Source organism: Panthera tigris, chromosome B4 (assembly GCF_018350195.1).
Source record: "Panthera tigris isolate Pti1 chromosome B4, P.tigris_Pti1_mat1.1, whole genome shotgun sequence".
In the NCBI taxonomy this organism is placed as follows: Eukaryota; Metazoa; Chordata; class Mammalia; order Carnivora; family Felidae; genus Panthera; species Panthera tigris.
The window spans coordinates 85,298,965-85,324,443 of record NC_056666.1 but is presented as its reverse complement, the minus strand read 5'-3'; the positions used below and the strand labels follow the sequence as shown (position 1 = coordinate 85,324,443).

The 25,479-nt window shown below is 35.7% G+C and overlaps 1 pseudogene; it reads left to right on the top strand.

The window, feature by feature from the left end:
* The first annotated feature begins 1,039 nt into the window (after nucleotides 1-1,039).
* On the top strand, nucleotides 1,040-7,455 carry LOC102954607 (annotated as a pseudogene).
* Nucleotides 7,456-25,479: the final 18,024 nt, after the last annotated feature.

Here is a 25,479-nt window from a genome sequence, read left to right as displayed (position 1 = left end):
CTTCAGGTCAGAAGTCTGACTGGTATTGGCTGGGACCTCTACTTAGGTTCTCACAAGGATGAAAAAAAATAAGATGTTGACAGAGGTGGGCTCTTATCTATAGTTTCTGGGAAGTAATCTGCTTCCAAGATCATTCACGCTGTTAGCAAAGTGAATCTTCTTACACTTGTAGGACTGATGTCTTCATTTCCTTATTGTCTGTCAGTCTAGGATCACGCTTAGCTCCTTGTGGCTGCTCCCTGCACATGACCCATTCCATCTCCAAAAGCAGCAACAGCACATCAGATTCTTCTCTCAATTTGAAAATCTGTCTTTCCTTTTTGCTACCAGCCAGAGAAAACTCCACCTTTTTTTTTTTTAATGTTTATTTATTTTTGAGAGAGAGAGAGCATGAGAAGCGGAGGGGCAGAGAGAGGAGACACAGAATCTGAAGCAGGCTCCCGGCTCTGAGCTGTCAGCACAGACCCCAATGTGGGACTCAAATTCACGGAATGTGAGATCATGACCTGATCCAAAGTCAGATGCTTAACTGAGTGAGCCACCCAGGCGCCCCATGAGAAAACTCTGCTTTTAAAGGGCTTACCTGATTGAGTCAATTCCACCTGGATAGATGGTTAATCTCTTTTATGTTAAGCTTAACTGAGTTGAGATTTTATTACATATGTAAAATCCTTTCACAGCAGTACCTACATTAGTGTTTGATTAAATAACCAACAGACAAATCTTAGGAAGAGGGTATCTGCCTTAGAATCTGCGTATCAGGGCACCTGGTTTGCTCAGTTGGTTAAGCTTTCTGACTCTTGATTTCAGCTCAGGTCACAATGTCTCATGTTCGTGAGATCAAGCCTCATGTCGGGCTCTGTGCTGACAGCATGGAGCCTGCTTGGGATTCTTTCTCTCCCTCTCTTTCTCTGCGCCTCACTGGCTCGTGCGTGTGCTCTCTCTCTCTCTCTCTCTCACTCACTCGAAATAAACATTAAAAAAAAAAGAATCTGCCTACCAAAACAGGGGATACCAACTTTAAAAAGAAATCAGTGACATGCATATTGTGTCAGATGATGGTAAGAGCTATAGGAAAAAAAAAAGCATTTAAGGTATAAGAAATGATCATGTGGAAAAGTATTGTAAACTCACATTCTACAGTCTGAAACATAATACATACTTAGGAATACCTGGGCTTTTGGAGGTGTCAGGCTAAAAAGAACACTGAGAATCTCCCCGGAGTTTAAAGCAGAATGTAGTGGGATAATGCTGAGTATGTCAGAGGGGAAGATGGAGGGGGAGATCATAGCAGGAGCATTTCGTGTTTGGTAACTCCATTCAACTCCTATCAGTGTTTGTTCATAGATCAAGGGAGGAAGGGCACCTTATAAAAAATATAAACTGGGGCACCTGGGTGGCTCAGTTGGTTGAGCCTCAGAATCTTGATTTTGGTGCGGGTCATGATCTCACAGTTTGTGGGATCAAGCCTCACATCTGGCTTCATACTGACAGCATGGAGCCTGCTTGGAATTCTCTCTCTCCCTCTCTCTGTGCTGCTCCCCAGCTCAAGTGTGCTCTCTCTCTTAAAATAAATAAACTTAAAAAAATAAACTAAGCTGTATCATTTTAAGAGAAGTACAAATAAAAGCTGTACCTATTCTCAATTGCATGTACAAATCTGAATGTGGTGTTTATTACTCCAATGCATGTTCTTATCCTGGACCTTGAAACAGAAACCATATTTCCAAAACTGTAAGAGGGCTCACGAAACAGATAAACTGTATACCAGTGTGACATGCTAGATAAATTATCTGAGCATAAACCTTTCAGCATCAGTTTATTTAGACACATACAGTCCATGCTAAAACAAAGACCATCTACCCTGATAATAACTCTACAGTGACATATACTTAAAAGGTACGACTACCCGTCTTCCAGTAGCTACATATTTTACAAAATCCATTCAGTCCCTGTGAATATCACCCTGTGACTTATTTCAGCATTCAAAATGCTATCAACAACCTGCCCTGAATCCCCATTTTGAGAGTCCTCATGGTTCCTCCTAGTTTGCATTTTTCTTTGATGTAGCAAGGTAATTAACCTAACACTAGCGTATTCCTGATGGCCTTAGGCTGCTGAAGCTTGGCAAGTAGAATATCCAGCCAAGTCCCCCACTGATTCTGACAGGAAGCTCAACCCTATAATGGTGTGCACATCTGAGATATTTGAGTCTCCCTCTACTGAGGGCCACCTTGTCCGTGAGTATGAAGTTTTATTTTTAATCTGAGCTCCAACAATTTCACAGAGTTCTCAGTATTAGGTTTTCTTCTCTGTCCTGAGAAAAGTCCCTACTTCCTGGTCATTGGACAAATTTGTATACATTTTCCCTCGCATGGACCTTCCACAACATTCATGTGCCACTAAACATCCTCTTTACTTATCTATTATCTCTAAGGCTTTATGTCTCCTAACAAGGTTCAACAAATGTCTTTCTGTAAAAGGACAGAAAGTGAATATTTTAGGCTCTGTGGACCAGACAGTCTTTGCTGCAACTACTCCAATCTGTGCTGCAGCATGAAAACAACCACAGATGACATGTAATAAATGCATAAGGTTGTGTTCCAATAAAACTTTATTTTATATACACAGATAACGGTCTGGATTTAGCCTGCTCACTGCAAGTTGCTGACCCCTACATTACAAGTTGAAGTTCAGGGGCACCTGGGTGGCTCAGTCAGTTAAGCATCAGACTCTTGGTGTCAGCTCAGGTCATGATCTCATGGTTCATGGATCCTGCTTGGGATTCTCTCTCTCTCCTTCTCTCAAAATAAATAAGTAAATAAAAAAAGTTCAAGTTCAAAGGGCAGGAGACTGAATTCAGAAAAACTGGCCTTTCAAGTGGATTAGAAGCTGACAGTTTCAAAATCTCATGTTACCCTAGTGCATCACACTAATGTCTTTTGGACAAATGTTACATCAATTTACCATTCTGACACCTTATAAAGACATTCCTCAGTATTGTCCTTATGTTCTTGAAAATATTTTACTTAATTCCCTCTGCCAGGGCTAGAGGCTTCTTCAAGCTATTAGTCTTTGGCCAGGTTCTGAAGTCATGTGGTTTCACAACTATATCCTTATTGACTATTACAGTTATCATGGAGTTTCTTAAATCTGTGTTCTTTCCAGACTAAAACCCTACTTTATCTATGTTTCATGTTACAATCCTAGCTAATATGCAAATCTCTCTAACTGGCAAAGTTTTACTGAGGGCAATTTAAAATTGCAGTGACAGAGGAACAAATTTTTTTCATCTGAGAGGCTCCATAAGACAAGCATTCAATGAATCAGATTTTAAGGTTTCTTACAACCTGTTGGAGCTCAAATTTGAACTGATACATTCTTTAGGTTTATATAAATTTAAAACAAAAAATAAAAAAATTTAAATGTTTAACTTTCTATGTTTTAAATATTTTCTCTCCAAATATAGCTTTTTTTTTTCCTCTCCAAAACAGCTCCATGAAAAGCTAGATAGTAAATTTCTGTTCTGTAAAAAGCATTCTAAACGTCAGTGAGTTAAGCTAATAGCCTTAATCTTGGTTAGATGTAAGAAGAAAATTGTGACACTCAGAACTTACAAACATAATTTAAAGAGTCTTTTAAAATTATGATTTGTGAATACAGGGATTCACAATGTGTGCAAACAAAAGTTAATTTAATATTTCTGATAAGTAGAAGGCTCTTTTTTAAAAAATTAGCATTACTAATAGGAGTTTTAAAACAACTCTGTATATCTTCTTCCTAATTGTAAATAATGTAAATGATATTCTGCTTTGTATAAGACTAATAATTGTGAGAGTTCTATGTATATTTTAGATACTAACCCCTTAGCAGATATATGATTCATAAATATTTTTTCCCATTCTGCAGGATGTCTTTTCATTTTGTTGGTCATTTCTTTTGTTATGCAGAAGCTTTTCAGTTTGATGCAGTCCTACTTGTTTAGTTTTGCTTTTGTTGTTTACGCTTTTGCTGTCATATCTGTGAAATCCTTGGCAAGACGAGTCAAGGACCTTTTTCCTTTTGTCTTCTTCTATGAGTTTTATGGTTTCAGGTCTTACCTGTAAGTCTTTAATCCATTTTGAGATAAATTTTGGGAGTGGTGTAAGATATGGCCCAGTCTCATTCTTTTGCATATCAATATCCACTTTTCCCAACACCACTCATCAACTAGACTCAATTTTTTTCCACTATTGTCAAATATTAGTCAAAGATCAGTTGACCATGTATGCACGGATTCTTTCTGGGTTCTTAATTCTACTCTGTTGGTCTATATCTTTTTTATGTCAATACCATACTTTTTTTTGATTACTATAACTTTGTAACACAGTTTCAAATCAGGAAGTGTGATGCCTCCGTCTTTGCTATTCTTTCTCGGGACTGCTTTCACTAGTAGGGATCTTTTGTGCTACCATACACATTTTAGAACTTTTTTCTACTTCTGTAAAAATATCATTACACTCAGTGGCAAAAAACCAAACAAACAGATAACTTGATTTAAAAATAGGCAAAGGACTAGAAGAGACATATTTCCTAAGATAATCAAATGCCCAATAGATACGTGAAAAGGTGCTCAACATCATTAATCAAAAAAAAAAAACCAAAAAACAAAAAAAAATGCAAATCAAAACCATAATATCACCTCACACCTATTAGAATAGCTATTATCAAAAAGACAAGAGATGGTAAGTGCTGGTAAGGATGTGGAGAACAGAGAACACTTGTACGGAGTTGGTTGGAATGCAAACCGGTGCAGCTACTATGTAAAACAGTATAGAGATTCCTCAAGAAATGAAAAATAGAATTGCCATGCGGTCTAGCAACCCAACTTTTGGGTAAGTACCTCAAAGACAATAAATCATTATTTTGAAGACATGTCTGCACTCCCATATTTACTGCAGCATTATTTACAATAGCCAAGACATGGAAACAACCTAAGTGTCATCAGTGCAAAATGGATAAGGAAAATGTGACACACACACACACACACACACACACACACACACACGTACGTATATAATGAAATACTATTCAGCCATAAAAAGAAGGATAATAGAAGGATGTCAGAAGGATTTCTGATAAAATAAGTCAGAAAGAGAAGATATATTATTTCATTTATATGTGTAATCTAAATCAACAGATCTCCTAGAGAGAAGAGATTGGTGGTTGTCAGAGGCAGGAGTGGCAGACAAAGTTTTCAAGGGTACAAATGTACAGTTATAAGATGAGTAAATTCTTGGGATTTAATGTACATGGTGACTACAGTTAACAACACTGTATTTTATTTTCAAAAGTTGCTAAGAGAGTATATATTAAAAACTAAAAACAGAATTAAAAAAAGACAATTATCTTATAATTTGAATTATAAATTTCAATATTTACTTTACATATGAATCAAAATATATTGTTTCTAAAATTTGGGTCATGTTACATACCTGTTCATTTTGAAGAAATGTAAAATAAGTGTATGTTAGGTATCAGGGTATATAGGCAGAGGAATGGATATTCAATGGTTTATCCAGGAAAAGAAGAGATTAAAAGAGAATACTTTCTTTTAAAGGGAGACAGTGTGGTTGTTTCAAAATATAATAGAAAATAGTGAAATATATTTGAAGACATACAAGAAGTGCAAAAGGTACGAATGAAATGAATTTTCATGTGCCTGGGTTTATGGTAAGTGAAAATAATGGGACAGAAGCAATGAAATGTACTTAAAATTTAACAAAATTGGCTAGATATGATAGGTTTATTCACAAGGGACAAAAAAATGCTTGTGACTCCTTTACTATAAATTGTTCAATGTATGATTGCAAACAAAAAAAAAAAGAAGTATAATTCTGGTTTTTTCCTTGTTAAATATAATTTTTATGTGTCCAAAAAACAGTTTCTTTTATCACAAATATATTTTTAATTCTCTGTACTTTTTGACACATTTGTAATTATCTTTTTTTTTTTTAATTTCAGGAGTAGAATTTAGTGATTCATCGCTTATATATAACACCCAGTGCTCATCCCAATAAGTGACCTTCTTAATGCCCATCACCCATTTAGCCCATTCCCCCAACCAACACACCTCCCGCAACCCTATTTTTTCTCTGTATTCAAGAGTATCTTATGGTTTGCCTCACTCTCTGTTTTTATCTTTTTTTTCCTTCCCTTCCCCTATGTTCATCTGTTTTGTTTCTTAAATTCCACATGAGTGAGTGAAGTCATATGATGTAAATTACCTTTGATAACTACTATTGAATGTTGTAAAAGTTAAAAGTTCCTAATATAGTCACTTACTGCAGAGTGTATACATACATGTGTGTGTTTGTGGAGTGTATATGTGCATGTGTGTGTTTGTGTGTATTCTAAAATATTATGTGTAACTATTTCTCACCTATTGAATATTGTACCTTATGTTTGGATACCTGTGGCTTATGTTATTTATTTTTCTTTTGACAATCTTTTGATTTTTACCTTTCTCAAATTTAGGTCCCAAATTCAAAATAATAAAACTTATCTTCTATACCTAAAATAGCTGTATTTCCTAAATGGCCCTTGTTTTTTTTAAATATAATTTATTGTCAAATTGGTTTCCATACAACACCCAGTGCTCATCCCAACAAGTGTAAATGGCCATTGTTAATGAAAAGCTATGCTACGTGTTTTATTAAAGGATGGGAAATTAGAATAATTAAGTTTATCTGGCATGCTCTAAATTTTAATTAAAAATTAAGCTGAGGCTTTCAACAAGCTGAGAAACACTTCTGGAGCTTCCAAATGCATGGCTAAGACTTTGTTCTGGACATCATCACAATGAGAAAACCAACAGGCAATGGCTACCCAATGGAATGAATGGTAGCAACCAAAGAAATTGCAGAAACCATCAGTAGCTCTGGACCACAGTATTTCAATACTGTATGGAAGAAATCCAATATCCTGTGCTGTTGATTTGGTCATCCTGGATGTAATTATAAGTGAAGACCTTCAAGGAAATGTCACAAGAGTAGGGAATTATCTTACTGAGTTACTGAAGGCTAAACACACTTTCATTGGCAATATCAGCGGTGTTACCCTTTTTATTAAAATTGACTTAGTTAAGGACCATAAGAAAAGGAGTCCTGCCATAGCCAAAAGTCAATACACTGTCTACAAGATGAAAGAAAAACAAGTGGTTCCCACTGCTGATGGACCTCATAGATATGCTTGAAACCACCTACGTACTGGATTGAAGAAGATCCAAAGTTTATGGTGGATCAACCTGATGGAATTTTAACAGCTTTAGGATAAGCCATGGGAGCCAAAAATGAAAGTGTGATCTTTGAGAATACTCCATGCACGACAAAGATACCTAATGAAACACATTCAGAATTGTTCAGTGATGGCACCACTGACTCTATAGAAAATCCCAGAAGGAAGAGAAATGGATAGTGCACGTGGGGCCCCTGGGTGGCTCAGTTGGTTAAGTGTCCCACTCTTGGTTTCAGCTCAGAACACGATCTCACGGTTTTGTAAGTTTGAGGCCCACATCGGGCTCTGTGCTGGCAGCATGGAGCCTGCTTGGGATTCTCTCCCTCTCCATCTCTCTCTGCCCCTACCCCACTCATGCTGTCTGTGTCTCTCTCAAACATAAATAAACTTTAACAAAAAAGAAAGAAATGGATTGTGCACAAATATTCACTACTTAGTAAGAAGGTTAAATCACAAAAGATTATCATTTTAAAGCAAGATAAATGTGCAGAGATACAGCAAATAAGCGGATCTGTCTCTTCCATTCATAGCTCTATTGTAGCATTCAAAAGTAAATTTTAATTCTATTTTGATTTGTAAATAAAAAATTAAGTAACAAGAATAAATCAAGTGATGATCAAACCATGGTAAGAGTATTGGCACAACCTCTAGCCTGCTAATTTTTTGACTTGAGATTTCTGAAGTACTTAATTTATTCTACAAACGTAAGCCTCAAATTTAATACTAAGTTGGCAGCCTGACTTCTCATGTTATAATGTTTGAAATTACAGAGCAAAGTACAATAGGTACCTTCATTTGGGAGACTTGGGCGTCTTACAATCTGAATTCTGTAATGGTTTAATATACGTAAGTATAGTCATAGACCGTAATAAAAGATGATATAAACAAGAAAATAATATGAGTCTTTTTGGTTCCTTAATTTAGGACAAATAAACAAACAAAACAAAAAGCACCTCAGTCTCTTATTTTTTTAATCATCTACTACTTATCAGTAGTTGGCAAAACTAGACATAGTATCCATTAAGTCATATGCAGATAAGGCACACTATTCATATAATCATACAAGTATAAAACTGGCATTATGATAAATGCTTTAAAATATAAATAGCTATAGTATCAGAAGACTATGCAATTAGTGATACTTATTTGGGGGAAAAAAGACATTTGACTTATTTGGGGGAGGTGTGTTCGGGGAACTTTGAGGAAAAAGCATTTGAACTGGTATGTCCAGAGAGCAGAAAGTGTTCCAGGTAAGAGAACAGCACTTATAGAGGACATGTACTGGGAGGAAATCTGGCCTGTTCAAATACTTAGAGCTTAGAAAACAAGCTTAGAAAGTAAGAGTGCTTGATCTAGAGATGTGGGTAAAGACAGACGTAGGGTTGAGATCATGTTACAAACTTTATTTCTTTTCACCAAAACAATAAAAGAACATTCAAGGATTTTAAGCAGGGGTGTTTGTAACAAAAAACAAAACAATAGCAAAATTGGATAATATATGCTGTGCTTTACTGTATGCCAGGGATTGTCTCAAGGGTTTCCTATCTCATTGAAGAAGCACTGATAAACTCAGATTAGTTCATCAAAACTCTAAGAGACTAAGAAATTTTGTTTGAGTCAATATTTGTATGTGCAACTTAGTTGTGATGACCACTTTTAAAAAAATAGCAGTGTGTTCCTAGTTCTTAGAGTTTCTCATTCAGTAAGAGACCCAGGAATTTGAATTTTAATAAGCATGGTCCATAATCCTGACAGACTGTCCATGGACCATAGTTAGATAAACACCTACTGTGTAACACTTCTTATTTCACACACATACCAATGATCTGATCCCCTGCGAAAGGTCACAGAGTATATAGAGTCTGATTTCTCACTACCAAATTCCTATATCCAGCCTTTCAAGGATTGGCGTATACAGAAGATAACAGTTTATAGATCTTCAAAAAATCAAGCACATCAAACTGAAACAATGTAACTATAATCTTAGCAAATATTATGCAAGAAAATCAAGATGATAAACAAATTTCATTAACTGGTAACCTCACCAATTACAAGATATTTCTATTAGAAGTATTGAACTTACTGAACTTTTCCTAAGACAGAAAAATTCATCTAAGTGCTGAACAAAATTAGAAGACTGGTTTCCTGACATGGGGTGGGTGTGGGTTGGGAATGATAAAGACATGGTGTAAGCAAACTTTTACAGGCGATGAAATGTGAATCTTGAGAACTGTTTTAGTTATACCATTATACACATTTGAACTCATCAAACTTATACTCAGGATCTATATGCTTCACTATATCTAAGTTATACCTTAATGAAATAAATCAATCAATAGCAATATAAGTATCTGTGACATAATGCCCTATTTCATGCCCCATCCTTACAATACCTCTCAACTTCAGTCAGTTGTCCTGGCATTTTCTTTTCCTATGAGCTTCCTGTGAAGAGGTCCTTGGGTACATAGCAGTTCTAGAAACACTCTGCCTTTATCCACTCTACACAAACTTGTCCATGTTACAACAACACATCATTTCAACTTACATGTTTTGACTGAGAGCAACTAACAAAACAACATTAAAATGTTGAGAGGTTGAAACAAATTTTCATGCATTCTTTCACTGAGCTTATATTTAACAAGTCTGTGAGAAGTGGAAAAAGATACAATGACAGTTCAGCAGCAAAGGGGCTAGGCCAAGAATGAACAGTGCCACTGTGAGTGAATATAGTTCACAGTGACAAAAATGGAATTTTTGACCATTTCTGCTGTTTTCGAGGTAGAGAATAAATAATGTGCATATAAATTCACTTTCCCCCAGAAAAACTTCAAGTCACTTTTATTATAGAATTCAGTCTGAGGACCAACAAGGCACTATAAAGCACAAACTGAGTCACTGATGGAACACATACTCAGTATAAAGAAAAACACAAATGATGATCAAACTATATCCAATTAACTATTGAGAGATCAACTTTTCATTCTAATCCTTGACTTTTAGAAATTTTCACTTTTCCATTTATTAAGTGTAAAATAGGAACAGAGTATGTATTATTTATTTAAAAGTCACATAAAGTGCAAGATAATGTAAAAAACCTAAAAACTATAAAGTTATAGAATTAATAAAAACTGTAAGAAACTCAAATAATTCAGTTTAAAATCCTTTTTTTTTAATTAGTATTGGAAGAAAAACAGTATGTTCATTTTTAAACGTCCCAACTAAACAAAATGGGGCAGGCAACAACACACACAAAAACATACTCAAGTCCATTAATTTTGTTCAGGTTTTACTTCCTCATAATCAGTAGTGACTACCTAAGTCCAGTGGCTCCAAATAATGGCAATCAATAGTTACGTCCTTTGAAATTAAAGCTACAATGATTTATTAATCTTTTATTTATTCTTGAAGAATAAAAATCCATTTTGATGAAAAATAACTTAAGTCTCTGAAGAAAGGAGTATGTCTGGCATCTGGATACATAAATGAATAAGCATACCATAACAGGATTTCTGAGGTTTGCTTATGGATGGCATAACTTATATGTTGATTATCAGATGCCAAGACAAAGACTGAAAATATAGAAACAAAGTCTCAACATGCTTATATAAAGTTATATAAATAACTTCTATAAAGCTATTGTAATAACACGTTTTGAATGACAAGCAAATATGATATCTATTACAGAAGAGAAACACATCAAAAGATGAATGAAAAGGGGCATTAATAAACCAAAATGTAACTCTATTTAAAACAAAACAAAACAAAACAAAACAAAACAAAATAGGGGCACCTCGGTGCTCAGTCAGTTAAGCAACTTATTCTTGATCTCAGCTCAGGTCTTGATCTCAGGGTTGTGAGTTCAAGCCCCATGTTTGGCTCCATGCTGAGCTTGAAGCCTACTTAAAAAACAAAAACAAACAAAAAACTAGGGGCAGCTGGGTGGCTCAGTAGTTTGAGCAACCAACCCTTGATTTCAGATCAGGTCATGATCTCACGGTCGTGGGATCGAGCCCCACGTCAGGCTCAGCACTGACAGTGCAGAGCCTGCTTGGGACTCTCCCTCCCCCTCTCTCTCTGCACATGCTTACTTTCTCTCAAAATACCTAAAATAAAACCATTAAAAAAACATTGGTACAGGGAAACTATAAAGATAAATTGGTGAGAACAACTTTACAAAAATTAAATTTGAAGTAACATAGTCCATATTAATGAACTATAATGGACATGAAGAGAATAAGGAGTACACATACATAATAATAAAAAGAAAAAAGAAAAATAACATATAAGAAGAAACCTTGAGTACGTGCATTATAATCACACACAAAAAAATTTAAACCAGAAAGGGTAAATAAAGAAGGATCACTGAAATAGTTTCCTCCTTACAATTTACAAAGAACTTCTGATGATACTTTATCAAATTTCCTAACTAAAACAGCTAAAAAAGTAATCTGTGGTATTACACTTATTTTTCTCTCCTTCAATATGCCTTGGATATTTCAGATACAGTTTACCTTAATCCCATAGTTCACAAAAATATTCTTACTTCACAAAAATATTCTTACTTCACATGAGCTAAGTGGTCACGTGACTCATGAGGCTGCTTCTCTATAGAAGCAGGATGAACGTCCACCTAAAATGTGGTTAGGATGCCCAGACCATTGATGCCCCATTTGTACCAATAGACTATGAAAGTTTTTCATTGTTGTTGTTGCTATTGTTGTTGTTTTTTCTCACATGAAAGATCTTTCTGGGAAGAGAAAGGCAGACTTAATAAGTTGTTCTTAAAATTATTTAAGAAAATAGAGGAAGAATATTGGTTTTCTGCTTTTACAGTGAGTAGGGAGCAGACCCAGGGTGAGCATTCCTGTACAAGTTTTGAACTTGGCATGCCCTGCTATCAATGAAGGGAGCAGCAAGGGGGCTTTCTTATCAGCTTGTTCAGATGTGGGTCAGAAAGGGAACAGGGAGGGGTAGGACTTAAAAGCTGCCAGTAGTCAAACATCAAAAATGGAATCATGGAATCGGACTATTACAGTAACAACAACAGTAAATTTTTATGCATAATTAACATTTCTCAGGTCCTATGATAAAATCTTCACCTCCACTTCCTCATCTGAATATACCTGGAGAACAAGGGGTGCTATTATTTTAAGTGTTAATTTCTTTGTATTAAGGCGGCCCATGATAATAATATCAACTAACATTTTCTGAGCATTTGGTATGTACTCAGGTATTATTTGAAGCTGCTTACAGGGATTTTCTCATTAAATCAACAACAAATCTATAAGGGAAATAGTTCATAATCCTCATTCTACAAATGGTGATGCTGAAGCACTGAGTGGTTAAGTAGTAGGATTCGGATTAGAATTAAAGAACACAGACAGTCCTGCTCCAGAAAACAAGCTCCTAACCACAATGTTATGTTGTTTCTTGGCAGGCTTTTCAAGTTCCAGATGTCTTTCTCTTTGGAGGTCATACAAACCAGGTTTGTTTCACTCATGGTTACCCTGTATCTGGTTAGCATTACAGTTCACGCCTCACCTTTATGTCAGCCTCCTAACTTCTAACCTCAAGGACAGGTTGAATGTGCCTGTTCTCTGACTATTCCCAGGAGAAATACAGTCCCACTAAAAATGATTAAAAAGTTAAACTCCTGTATAATAAACCTAAGGAATATAAAGCTATGATAAAGTAATGAAAGGAAATGTCTTGTCACTCAAAAATGAAAAACCATTCTAAAGGTCAGAGTATTTTATTTCTTTGCTCTAATTCAGGGAGTTGAATTTCTGGTACATCCTCAAAACATAGATTTTTAACAGGTAATAGAAAGGGAGTAGTACATATCCCTTTTTTTTCTGACAATGAATAAGCAGTCAGAAAAGGCAATTAGCACTCAGCTCCCACACTCCATCCCTGTCCTTAGCTCATTATGCTTAAAAATGATTGTCCAATAAAAGATATGTTCCCGGCAATCATTTCGTATACCAGCAAAAAGTTAAGTGTAAGTATATACATATCTCCTAGGTGAAACATTTATTTTTGTCTCCTTCTTTACATCTTTACCCCAACTATATGTATGAATAGTCTTAATTTTGCAGTCATCATTTTTCAGGAAAACTTAGGAGAGTTTTTCTTCTCCCTTATGCCTGTAAGTCCTTAGATCAATGCATATACCTCCCTACCTTCCCCTTCCCCCTTTTCTTCCTCCCTTCTCTGTTCTTTTCCTTCTCTTTCTCCTTCTCCTTTTTTCCCCTCTCCTTCCTCTTCTCTCCCTCTTCTTTCCTTCTTTTTTTTTTATTTCCCTTGAGGAAAAAAAATTTTTTCAAGTAAAAAATTTTGCCAACAACTCCAATATATTTAATAAAGTTACATTTCTATTAATTAGTGGGGGTCCTGGAGCCTTCGGCATGTTCCCGTTCCTTGTGCATCACGCCAGGTCCTTTGACTCCATAGTGATAATGTGAAAATCACTATTCTAGATGATTGGCAAAAGCAGTCACTAGACAATCTACATAAATATCCTGATCAGAGACTTAAGCATCTTTGAGGCCCTCATATTTTGGTGTCTAGGGTATTAATAATCCAGTAGAAAAATAAGTCATTTTTCTTAAATATGTCTTTTAAATGGCTTTTCTGCTTGCTTCACAAAGTTGTCATGAGTATCAACCTGTAGAATATTAGGGGAGATGCCTTAGAAGTTAATCAATTCAATTCTCCATCTGATGATTGGATTCTATATGCACACCATTTTAGATGCAGGTCGTATCAGTTTGAAAAGTTCTGTTTTTGATAAAATTATTCTTTACATTATCAAGACTTCTTTGAAAATATTTAATAAACTGCAAAGGACTCTACAAATACAAGATATTATTACTCTATTGTGCCAGGTAACACAGTAGCTACAAAGATTGACAAGAGATAATTCCTGGGTCTAGAAGCTTATGATCTGGGGAAAGGAAGAATACGAACATGCAAATAACTAAAGAGAAAACAGAATTTCATATGTGCCATAAAAGAATAAAATATTTAATTCTGAGTACTCAAAGAGATATTTCAAATCCAGTTGAGAAAATCAGGAATGACCTTTTAAAAATAAGGTGGGCATTATTTGGTATGTAGGGTTCTTTTAGAAAATGAAATGCAAGGCATTATTTCAGTAAGGTTATGGAGATGAGGAATAGTAAGATCTTTGAATAATAATAGGTCCTATGTCCAAATTAAAGCATATTGAGAAATCAGATGTAAGGTAGTGAATGTAAGTCAGCATTAACAATGTTCAGTGCAGATCTAATACCACGGCATTATAGAAAAATAAAGATGGGTTCAAATCCCAGCTTAGCTAATTACTATGTAACATGGACAAAGAATCTACCACTACTTTTTTCTTCTAAAAACAGGGAATAGACTACAACTAACTCGCTGGGGAACTAAGGAATTAGCATGAGCAAACTGTTAGTTATTACTGTCAACTTTATGATTAACAATGGCATGAATTATTGTTAACAATATTCTGGTTTTGAGATGAAAGTTTAGTGAAATAACAGGTTTTATTTTTTTCTGTTCACTTTTGTCTATATAACTAACGTTAATTTTACTGTTCAAGGTTCAAAAAACAACAGCAGCTAATTCCTCTTTAAATTTGTATGAGAAGCATTTATTAGAATAAAGATGACAGTTTTAACTCAATATCTGTCAAACCAAATCATTACTGTAATAACCTTATAAATACTTATAACCTAACTTTCATGTATACTTTGAGTAATATCCTCAAGAGTGAAAATTAATTTATTGACAATATTGTTTTTCCATTTATAATAAATGTACAGCTTTTTAAAGCCACATGAAATGGCAACATTCATCAGGGAGTAGCATGAGGCCTACAATCGCAAGTGGCAGTCTTGCAATTCATATAAGACTATATATTTATTCTACAAAAATATACTGAGTATACAGAATGGACCACGTGTTATGTTAAGTCCTGGAAGCTGAGAGATAAAGGCACTCTTTATCCCTGAAGATCTCGGAAAAAATAAACTGGAAGTAATGATAAAGGCTTTAATAGTAATATTAATGTGAGATGTGGATGGACATAAACAGCTACAATTAACTTCCCTAGGTTAGATAACAACTCATGTTTATTTGCACTGTATAACAAGGATGTACTTTTCAGATGAGATGACAATTATATTGAGCCTTATAAAAACTTTACTTCGACTTAGAATAAGGAGCTAAAATATATGCAGATTATATTAGTAACTGCTCTCACCTCCTATCCTCTACCATTTTTTCCTGACCCAATGAAGGTAAATCAATGAGGCAAAATATGCTCTTATGTTTATGAAAGTCCCTGTTTGAAACTGAAATGCAATTGCAATGACCCTTTCTACAGAAATGCTGGTTACCTTTATTCAAGTTTAAGACAATCTTAAAAACAGTTGTACCACTGGCTCTGATTTCAACTTAACTATTAGGAATTATTTACTATGGGCAGTATTGATTAATGTGAGGAATTCAAAGCTGAGTCAACCACAGTCCATGGTTCACAGTATGATTTATAGGCATGTCCACAACAAGATAACTAGAAAGAACACAACATTCTACAATAAAGATAAAGATGTCCTGTGGTATATTTAGAGATAGAGGATGGTTTATTCCAAATGAGGATCCTGGAGAAATTTTCACCGAAGAGTAGACATTGAAACCGAATGAGTGGAGATAGGCTATGCACATAGCAAGAACGAGGGCAGAAATAGTAAAATCTTGGGGCACCTGGGTGGCTCAGTCATTAAGTGTCCTACTTCGGCTCAGGTCATGATCTCACAATTCATGGGTTCGAGCCCTGCATCGGGCTCTGTGCGGTCAGTGTGGACCTGGAGCCTGTTTCAGATTCTGTCTCCCTCTCTCTGTGCCCCTCCCCCCCCAAAATAAACATTAAAAAAATTTAAAAGAAACACTAAAATCTTACTAATAGAATTCTATCCAAAGAAAACTATAAATAGAAAGAATTTAGCAGTGCTATCTTATTTTACTCAGAATATACATTTTCACTAGATACAAATTTATAATTTTATAGGTAAAACAAAAGTATAAATACACAAAACACACAAGTGTGTGTGTGTGTATATATATATATATATATACAATAATGTTTACAATAATAAGAGTGTTACCAAACAGATATGCCAAATGTGTAGCACTTAATTACATACTATCATAATAGCAAAAAAAATTATCTTCTAAGAATGCAGAAATAAGTTAAATACAGAGTAGGTATTAGATTTGAGTAACTTAATAAAGAAACACAGGCCATATTTGAAAATATTGCAAGTATTTGTTTCTGATCAACTAATTCACCTTGTATGCAAGACTAATAACAATGTTTCTTGTGGGTGTGGTTTTAATTATAACCTTAAACTTCCAAGGTATTAAAAATATACTAGCTTCTAATATATCCATCATTATAGTTGGAGAACAATAGTGTTACAGACTACATGATACTCCTAATTCTAATTTACAGTACTATGTTTGACTAAAAGTTCAGATTTTTCTTTTCAGTCACCTCAAACAATGATGGGAAAATAAGATTACTAAAAGTATTTCACTCATAACATGTTATGAAGCAGTCTACTGCATAATATACATGTAAGTTAAACAGTTAAAGCCAGCTGATATCATGTAAACAGGAAAAAATAGTTTAACTGGATATTTTTCATTGAATTCAACTTTGTTGACTATCTCACATGTGTAGGTGATGTAGACTTTTAATATATTTTTTCCACAAAAAAAGGCAAATTATTTTTTCCTCAAGTATTATACAGCCTATATTATTAGTTTTATTAAAATTAATGTTACCCCTTAGCCTGGAATCCACACAATTTGTAGTTAATTAAGAATGTCTAGAAATTTCGCATACAAATTGCCAAGTTTCCTAGAGAATATAGCCATAAAAAATAAGAAGAAAATTTGGTTTTTTCTATTTACTCAATAAATGATAAAGATTGAATAACAAAATATTTTCAGAACTCAAAAATCCATGTTAATAATTTCAATGTATAGACAATATCCTTGACTGCTTATTTTTGAGGCATTCTATAATATGGTTTAAAAGTGGAATCCAGTTGAATTCATGGTGTTTAAATGCCTAGTCATTGAAAGAACTACTGGTAATATTTTAAAATTTTTGGTTAAAGGAGATCAAAACGTCTTGGGTAAACATGGAGAATTTTAAAGAGACAAGAGGTCTCCTTGGAGTTGAAGACTACCTGTTCTCAACCATTTCTCCCTGAGATCCTAGGTATTTATAATCCCACTCTGGTGGGAGGATAATAGACCCACATAATTAAGAAAAAAAATCCTCTGGGAGGAGAAAAAAGTGGAACAGGCAGGACTGCTACTGCATTGAGTAGAGAACAGGACGGTTATTTTGGGGTAGAGAGCTCACCTAATCCATTCAGTGGATAGACTTTACTCTGAAAATGTGACAGTGTGAGCAAAGCCAGGTTTTTTGGTTTTGCTTTTTGTTTTTAATATTAGGATTTAAGTCAGTTGGGCACGGGGTGTCATTTGGCTCAACATCATCCCAAAGTGGGGGGGGGGGTCTATATTATTTCACATCTTGAAACACTCCTGTAGTATGAGCAACATTTCACACTAGGGGTGGAAGAAATGCTCTGAGTGGGAAGCCTGCCCCAGGACTTCATCTTGCATTTGTGGTTGTAAGTTCCAACTGCTGCAGCAGGTATAGGACCTGACCAACAGTGCAGCAGCAAACATTTTTCTTAAGTGCTAATGGAATTCAGCTCTAGAACTTTACTACAGTGTGAGAAGTTCAATGACTCTTTGACAAAGAGGCTCATTCTAGAATAAGCAGCTTCTAGAAAAAACAGAGGAATCCTGAGTCCCTTTCTCAAGGGACCCATACAATTAAGACTCACATAGTTAATTATGATGTTCCTTTCTCATCATGGTCAGATAAAAAACAGCAGGGATATCTTTTGGGACACAACGAAGCACCACACATTTCTGGACTTATTAGGAGAAGAGATAAAAACAGGAAAATTGCACTGATCACTGCATTTTGAGACTCCTTGGGTGGGGGTGGAGGCATTTTCCTTACCCCAATTTGTTAACCAAAACATTCTAAACTACTAAAATATGGTTTTAGAGTTAGAACTAGTCACAGATGAAACACAATAGTCAGTCAAGTTAATGGTAGAAAAGCCACTGTAATTATGTACAGGAGCCCCACAAAGATATGAGACTCCAAAAAGACAGCAAGCAATTGAGCCTTATATACTATACCATCCTGAGCTAAGGAAAGGGAGAGGGGGTCTGGGCACTACAAAAGCTAAGAAGGCAGATCACAGGAAGATGAGACAAAGAAATATTTGGTAAAGAAAATTTTTCCTGCCACACAAGAAATATCACTATGAATAGGGTAATAAAATAACCAAAGTCACAACAACAGAGAGCAAGTAACAATCTCCAGAAAAACACCTCCTGAAGGGCCAGGCCCTGGACAGTGTATGATCCTCCTTTAATATAGCAGTGCTCACAGGTACAAGCACACAGCGAGCTTTTAAAATGCATAAGGGACATAAAACTAGACAAAATGAAGAAACGGAAGAATTCTCCTCAAAAGAAATTCCAAGAAGTAGCGACAGCTAACGAATTGATCAAAACCGATTTAAGCAATATAACTGAACAAAAAATTAGAATAATAGTCATAAAGTTAATTGCTGGGCTTGAAAAAAGTATAGAGGACAGCAGAGAATCTATTGCTACAGAGAACAAGGGACTACAAATTAGTCATGATGATTAAAAAATGCTATAAATGATGCAAAATAAAATGGAGGCGACCACAGCACAGATTGAGAGGCAGAGGGAAGAATAGGTGAATTAGAAGATAAAATTATAGAAAAAGAGGAAGCTGAGAAAAAGAGAGATAAAAAAATCCAGGAGTACGAGGGGAGAATTAGAGAACTAAGTGATGCAATCACACAGAACAATATCCATATTATAGGATTTTCAGAAGAAGAGGAAGAGAGAGAAAGGGGCTGAAGGTGTACTTGAACAAATCATAGCTGAGAACCTCCCTGATCTGGGGAAGGAAACAGGCATTGAAATCCAAGAGGCACAGAGAACTCCCTACAGACGTAACCTGAATCAATCTTCTGCACGATATATCATAGTCAAACTGGCAAAATACAAGGATAAAGAGAGAATTATGAAAGCAGCTAGGGATAAATGGGCCTTAACATACAAAGGGAGACACATAAGGGTAGTAGTACACCTATCTACTGAAACTTGGCAGGCCAGAAAGGAATGGCAGGAAATCTTCAATATGATGAACAGGAAAAATATGCAGCCAAGAATCCTTTACACAGCAAGTCTATCATTCAGAATGGAAGGAAAAATAAAGGTTTTCCCAAACAAACAGAAACATAAGGAATTCATCACCACTAAACCAGCCCTACAAGAGATCCAAAGGGGGACTCTGTAAGTGAAATGTTGCAAGGACCACAAGTACCAGAGACATCACTACAGGCATGAAACCTACAGATAACATAATGACTCTGAACCCAGACCTTTCAATAATAACACTGAATGTAAATGAACTATATGCTCCAATCAAAAGACATGGGGTATCAGAATGGATAAAAAACATGACCCTTCTATATGCTGTCTACAAGAGACTCATTTTAGACCTGAGGACACCTTCAGATTGAAAGTAAGGAGATGGAGAACTATCTATTATGCTACTGGAACTCAAAAGAAAGCTGGAGTAGCCAGACTTATATCAGACAAACTAGACTTTAAATTAAATGCTGTAACAAGAGATGAAGAAGGGTATTATATAGTAATTACAGGGTCTATCCACCAGGAAGAGCTAACAATTATAAATGTCTATGCACTGAATTCGGTAGCACCCAAATATATAAAACAATTAATCACAAACATAAGCAACCTTATTGATAAGAATGTGGTAACTGCAGGGGACTTTAATACTCCACTTACAATGGATAGATCATCTAGACACAGGATCAATAAAGAAACAAGGCGCCTGAAAGATACATTGGATCAGATGGACTTGACAGATATATTTAGAACTCTGCATCCCAAAGCAACAGAATATACTTTCTTCTCGAGTGCACTGCAACATTCTCCAAGATAGATCACATACTGAGTCACAAAACAGCCCTTCATAAGTATACAAGAATGAGATCATACCATGCATACTTTCAGACCACAATGCTATGAAACTGGAAATCAACCACAGGAAAAAGTCTGGAAAACCTCCAAAAGCATGGAGGTTAAAGAACACCCTCCTAAAGAATGAATGGGTCAACCAGACAATTAGAGAAGAAATTAAGAAATACATGGAAACAAATGAAAATGAAAATACAACAATCCAAATGCTTTGGGATGCAGCAAAGGCAGTCCTGAGAGGAAAATACATTGCAATCCAGGCCTATCTCAAGAAACAAGAAAAATCCCAAATACAAAATATAACAGCACACTTAAAGGAAATAGAAGCAGAACAGCAAAGACACCCCAAACCCAGCAGAAGAAGAGAAATAAGAAAGATCAGAGCAGAAATAAACAATATAGAATCTAAAACAAACTGTAGAGCAGATCAATGAAACCAAGAGTTGGTTTTTTGAAAAAATAAACAAAATTGACAAACCTCAGCCAGGCTTCTCAAAAAGAAAAGGGAGATGACCCAAATAGATAAAATCATGAATGAAAATGGAATTATTACAACCAATCCTTCAGAAATACAAGCAATTATCAGGGAACACTACAAAAAATTATATGGCAACACACTGGACAACCTGGAAGAAATGGACAAATTCCTAAATACCCACACACTTCCAAAACTCAAATGGGAAAAAATAGAAAATTTGATCACACCCATAACTAGCGAAGAAATTGAATCAGTTACCAAAATCTTCCAACAAATAAGAGTCCAGGAGCAGATGGCTTCCCTGGGGAATTCTACCAGACATTTAAAGCAGAGATAATACCTATCCTCAAGCTGTTACAAAAAATTGGGAAGGAAAACTTCAAGACTCATTCTATGAAGCCAGCATTACTTTGATTCCTAAATCAGACAGAGACCCAGCAAAAAAGAGAACTACAGGCCAATATCCCCGATGAATATGGATGCAAAAATTCAAATCAAATCAAACAACAACAAATCAAATTCAACAGCTTATAAAAAGAATTATTCACCATGATCAAGTGGGATTCATTCCTGGGATGCAGGGCTGGTTCAACATTCGCAAATCAATCAACGTGATACATCACATTAATAAAATAAAAGATAAGAACCATATGATCCTGTCAATCAATGCAGAAAATGCATTTGACAAAATACCGCATCCTTTCTTAATAAAATCCCTTGAGAAAGTTGGGATAGAAGGAACATATTTAAACACCATAAAAGTCATTTATGAAAAGCTCACAGCCAATATCATCCTCAATGGGGAAAAACTGAGAGCTTTCCCCCTGAGATCAGGAACACAACAGGGATGTCCACTCTCACCACTGTTGTTTAATATAGTGTTGGAAGTTCTGGTATTACCCATCAGACAACAAAGGGAAATCAAAGGCATCAAAATTGGCAGAGATGAAGTCAAGCTTTCACTTTTTGCAGATGACATGATATTATACATGGAAAACCCAACAGACTCCACCAAAAGTCTGCTACAACTGAAACATGAATTCAGCAAAGTCGCAGGATACAAAATCAATGTACAGAAATCAGTTGCATTCTTATACACTAATAATGAAGCAACCCAAAGACAAATAAAGGACTTATACCATTCACAATTGCACCAAGAATCATAAAATACCTAGGAATCAACCTAACCAAAGATGTAAAAGATCTGTATGCTGAAAACTATAGAAAGCTTATGAAGGAAATAGAAGCAGATACAAAGAAATGGAAAAACATTCCATGCTCGTGGACTGGAAGAATATTGTTAAAATGTCAATACTACCCAAAGCTATCTACACATTCAATGCAATCCAAATCAAAATTGCACCAGCATTCTTCTTGAAGCTAAAACAAGCAATCCTAAAATTCGAATGGAACCACAAAAGGCCCCGAATAGCCAAAGTAATATTGAAGAAGAAGACCAAAGCAGGAGGCATCACAATCCCAGACTTTAGCTTCTACTACAAAGCTGTAATCATCGAGACAGTATGGTATTGGCACATAAACAGACACATAGACCAATGGAATAGAATAGAGACTCCAGAATTGGACCCACAAAAGTATGGCCAACTAATCTTTGACAAAACAGAAAAGAATATCCAATGAAAAAAGTCTCTTAAACAAATGGTGCTGGGAGAACTGGACAGCAACATGCAGAAGAATGAATCTACAGCATTTTCTTACACCATTCACAAAAACAAACTCAAAATGGATGAAGGACCTGAATGTGAGACAGGAAACCATAAAAACCCTAGAGGAGAAAGCAGGAAAAACCTCTCTGACCTCAGCCGCAGCAATTTCTTACTTGACACATCTCCAAAGGCAAAAGAATTAAAAGCAAAAATGAACCATTGGGACCTCAACAAGATAAAAGCTTCTGCACTGCAAAGGGAACAATCAACAAAACTAAAAGGCAACCAATGGAATGGGAAAAGATATTTGCAAATGACATATTGCACAAAGGGCTAGTATCCCAAATCTATAAAGAACTCATCAAACTCCATACCAAAAAAACAGAAATCCAGTGAAGAAATGGACAGAAGACATGAATAAACACTTCTCTAAAGAAGACATCCGGATGGCCAACAGGCACATGAAAAGATGCTCAACGTCGCTCCTCATCAGGGAAATACAAATCAAAACCACACTGAGATACTACCTCACACCAGTCAGAGTGGCTAAAATGAACAAATCAGGGGCCTATAGATGCTGGAGAGAATTTGGAGAAAGGAGAACCTTCTTGCACTGTTGGTGGGAATGCAAACTGGTGCAGCTGCTCTGGAAGACAGTGTGGAGGCTCCTGAAAAAATTAAAAATAGATCTACCCTATGACCCAGCAATAGCACTGTTAGGAATTTACCCAAGGGATACAGGAGTGCTGATGCATAGGGGCACTTGTACCCCAAATTTATAGCAGCACTTTCAACAATAGCCAAATATGGAAAGAGCCTAAATGTCCATCAACTGACAAACGGATAAAGAAGATATGCTTTATACATACAATGGAATACTACTTGGCAATGAGAAAGAATGAAATCTGGCGATTTGTAGCAATGTGGATGGAACCGGAGAGTATTATGCTAAGTGAAATAAATCAGGCAGAGAAAGACAGATATCACAGGTTTTCACTCATATGTGGATCCTGAGAAACTTAACAGAAGTACATGGCGGTGCGGGGGAAGTTACAGAGAGGGAAGGAGGCAAACCATAACAGACTTTTTAAATACTGAGAACAAACTGAGGGCTGATGGGAGGTGGGGGAGAGGGGAAAGTGGGTCATGGGCATTGAGGAGGGCACCTGTTGGCATGAGCACTGAGTGTTGTACGGAAACCAATTTGACAATAAATTATTTTTAATATAAAAAATAAAAGAAAAAATATGGTTTTAATCTTATAGGCTATATTGTGTTTTCACTATTGTTAATAACAAAGTCATCCCACTTTTTTCTTTTCTTTTTTGCTGTCATACTCTCATGGGTACCAGTTGATTAATGACTAACTGGGGAATGGAAATGTTTCTAAAGATAGACATGCAAACAATATGCTTACTTCTAAGGATCAGAAACACATTAACAGAAGCAACTGTTGTATAAATATCATTATTTGTACTCATTATAATTGGAGAGGAAAAAGTGAATGCTTCCAAAATTTTTTATAATGTACTTAAAACCAAAGTAAGCATTAAAATAAAAGTTAACAATTTTCATAATGTAGAACAAGATACCAACAAACCATTTCTTCTAAGTATATTTTTTTGTGGTTCAGACAAAAACAATAACATTTTTGTTGTTGTAGTTATTGTTTTTGTTATTAAGTTATTTTATCTCTTTGGGCAAAAATATTTATGCACAACAGCAATCAGTTTTTCAGTGATGTGGACGGTTAGGAGTCACTAGGATAATCAGATAACCATTGTGGTTGCTGCCTTAGATATTTTTGAGGAAAGCAAATTTGATTTTTTCTCTGCATAAAGAATGACATTTGATGCACAGTATTTCCATTGTAGCCACTCCATAAAAGCAGGATAGATCACCCTAATCAAACTTTAGTTCAATGTTAGCATGCCACCAGATGCCATGTATTCACACAAATAAGGTGAAATAGGGTAAAAATAGTATTCATGACATAAGTCTTTCTGGCAAAAGCAGTGTAGCATCCAAGGGTGGTCCCAAAATGACTTTGGAGAATGGGGAAAGGAAATGGGGTCCTCTTTTATGGTGGTTAGGGTGGGCTTGGCTCGATGTTTCTCACAAACCTTGCATGGCTTGCATGATTCCAATTCACCATTGGTGCCAAAGGAGAAATCATCCAGGCTACCTCATACAATTAACCAGATGTGGAGAAGGTGAACAGGAGTGGTAGGGCTTGAAAGCTGTCAGTCATAAAATATCACAAAAGGAGCTGGATTCTTTATTATAATTCACCTCAATGCTTGATGACTAACATGTGCTAAGTTTCATTTAATTGAATTTTAACCTGTTTAACACAGGTATTGTCCTATGAGATATGTATCCTAGTGCTGACAGGGAGGTAAAAGTTCCAATATACGTATTGTTTAAGAACTTAACAACACATATTTTAAGAAGTAAAAGGAGTGCCCTGTTCACCGTCAATAATGTCTAAACTCAGGTGTTGATGAGGCCTTGCATCGTGATTTCAGTATGGGTAAAGACACGTGTGACTTTGAATTTTATTGTGCATATCTGTGAGTACAGTGTTTCCAAGAATTATATTTCCTAAAGACAGCAACATTGGATAAAGAATTGTTATTGCTGCCACTGACTGGACCAGATGGCCAGACCATTGACAATGGCCAAAGAATCTATAAAAACATACAGATGGGGCCAATCTAGTGCTAAGATAACTGTCTGAAAATCAGTCAATGGTGCTAGCCTTTGGGTTCCATCACTGGTTAGAGATATTCTTATTAAGGGATGAAAATTAGCAGCTCCAGCAAGCTCGATCATGTATGAGAATGTTGC